A 2,521-nucleotide genomic window follows, 5' to 3' on the forward strand; every position below is an offset into this window, starting at 1 on the left:
TTACGAATTGTATTCGAGAAATTAAAAAAAATGTGTTTTTAGGGGTGAACTTCAAGGGTGGTTTTCACCCCTTAAATGGGCTTATGGGCACGTATAAAAAAACGTGTTGAATATTTTTTGATGTTCTACAACATATCACAATTTCAAGAAAATCGGTGAGGTACACCTCGGGTACCTTCCTTGTAAGTCAATTGAGAGGAATAGGATTCGCACTTTTTCTGTTCCCGTTGGGGGATTTTTATACGGAGGAAAAATCGCGTATTTATAGGAATACAAATTCTTAAATTTTCTGAATTCAACGCTTACTTTCGGGTAGATTAAAATTTTTACTATTTTCAGGAAAATCCGTTTAAAATAGTATATAGAATGAAAACAAAATTGATAATTGATATCATCAATTCAAAGAAATTTCTTTAATGACACATTTCAAAATTCCAAAATTTCACAACCTCTAACTCCGGCGAGTTTTTAACCAAACTTATTTGAATTTTTGGGGTGAAGTATTATTCAATAAAACTAAACCTTAATCAAAATTTTTTTATAATCAACGGTAAGTGTAAATGTTTGTATTTTGTTGATTGATTCTTGGGTGCACTGTGAAAATCGAGCGACAAAAATTTTCACAACTTAAGGGCATGTGATACTTTGACAATTATATATTATACCAGTGTAAGATTTTAAACGGTTCTTTTCCTACAATAGTAAATATGTTATCTTAAAAATTTGGAGAATGATAGCGAACATGCTAACGGACGTGCCCGAACTCTTCTTTTTTAATATGATTAATTACAAAAGTTTTATTTGGCTAAATTTTACTAATCCGTTTATATTTTTAGGTCATATTTGTTTTAAGATTTTCCCAGACTGAAAACAATTTTTCCAGATGAAAAATTAGGTAAGGGGGGATAGGAAAAGTAACTTTTAAAGTAAATTAAGTTACTTATACTAGTAACTGTAACTGTAACGAGTAACTATTTTGAAAAAAGTAACTGTAACGGTAACGAGTTACTTTTGTGCAAAGTAACGTAACTGTAACGAGTTACTTTTTTGCAAAGTAACGTAACTGTAACGAGTTACTTTTTATAGAGGAACTTACGCCACACTAGTTGAAAAGCAATCCGTTTATATTTTTAGGTCATATTTGTTTTAAGATTTTCCCAGACTGAAAACAATTTTTCCAGATGAAAAATTAGGTAAGGGGGGATAGGAAAAGTAACTTTTAAAGTAAATTAAGTTACTTATACTAGTAACTGTAACTGTAACGAGTAACTATTTTGAAAAAAGTAACTGTAACGGTAACGAGTTACTTTTGTGCAAAGTAACGTAACTGTAACGAGTTACTTTTTTGCAAAGTAACGTAACTGTAACGAGTTACTTTTCATAGAGGAACTTACGCCACACTAGTTGAAAAGCAATTTCTGCATTTCAAAAAAATAATTATTTAAAAATGAACAAGATTGTATACAAATGTTACAACTTTTGATTTCAGATACCACATGTTTTACATTTATTTTAGCTATGAATTGTATATTAATTGGAACGCAGATTTTGGTAAACATTTCACATAGGTTCAAGATTAAAGGGCGGCATTTTTAGTAGGAGTGCCCAGGGCGGCATTTTGGGTAAAACCGACACTGTTTTTTAATATGAAGAAAAATATTATTGTATGAAACCTAAATGTATATGTTTAAAAAAATTACGTAACGGTATGAAAGGCATAGTGAAATTGAACAAAAGTATTAAACCTCTTTAATCTTTCATGAGCGTATACAAATGGGTTAAATTAATATATTTTTGAATTTTCTAAAAAATGATTAAAACCCTCAAGTTGAGCTGGAAATATGTGCAAAAGGCACTGAAACACATTTCTAGCCAATATAATAGGAGTATTAAAATTTGTTTGCTTGTTTGAACATGGCAATTTGTAAGGGGACGACCAAAAAATTAAACTCCCAAAATAATGAAATTGCCGAAATATGAAAATTCTGAATAAAATATTCCGGAACAATAAAATTCACGGCAGTTTATAATATGAGCCTCTTTGAAAATTTTCAAAAAAAAAATTCTCGACATAATTTCCAGAATTTGAACAAATAAAAAATGTTCTTGTTAAGTATTATTTATTTATTTAAAATGGAATAAACAAATATTCTTATTAAGGACATTTTTTAAAATATTTAAAACTTTTTAAAATAATTTTTGGAATTTAGGTGAAGTAAAAATAATCAAAAAGAATGTATTTTTGAACGAGAAATTCTGTTTAAAAATGTGCATAGTACGAAAAAAAAATTTATTTGAAAAAAACATTTTTTTAATTGCTATAATTCAGGAATTTCAGAATTTCGAAATTTTTTACGGGGATTTTATTATTTGGAAATTTGACAAGTGTCAGTATAAATTAAATTATTTAAAATATATGCCAGGTGTATACATATGAAACCGGTATTGCCATCTAGCGGCCAGTAGGCACACTTGTAGGCACTGTCGGATCTTACCATTTGTGCTAATTGGCGTATTGTCA

Source organism: Belonocnema kinseyi, chromosome 3, assembly GCF_010883055.1.
Source record: "Belonocnema kinseyi isolate 2016_QV_RU_SX_M_011 chromosome 3, B_treatae_v1, whole genome shotgun sequence".
NCBI classification, from domain to species: Eukaryota; Metazoa; Arthropoda; class Insecta; order Hymenoptera; family Cynipidae; genus Belonocnema; species Belonocnema kinseyi.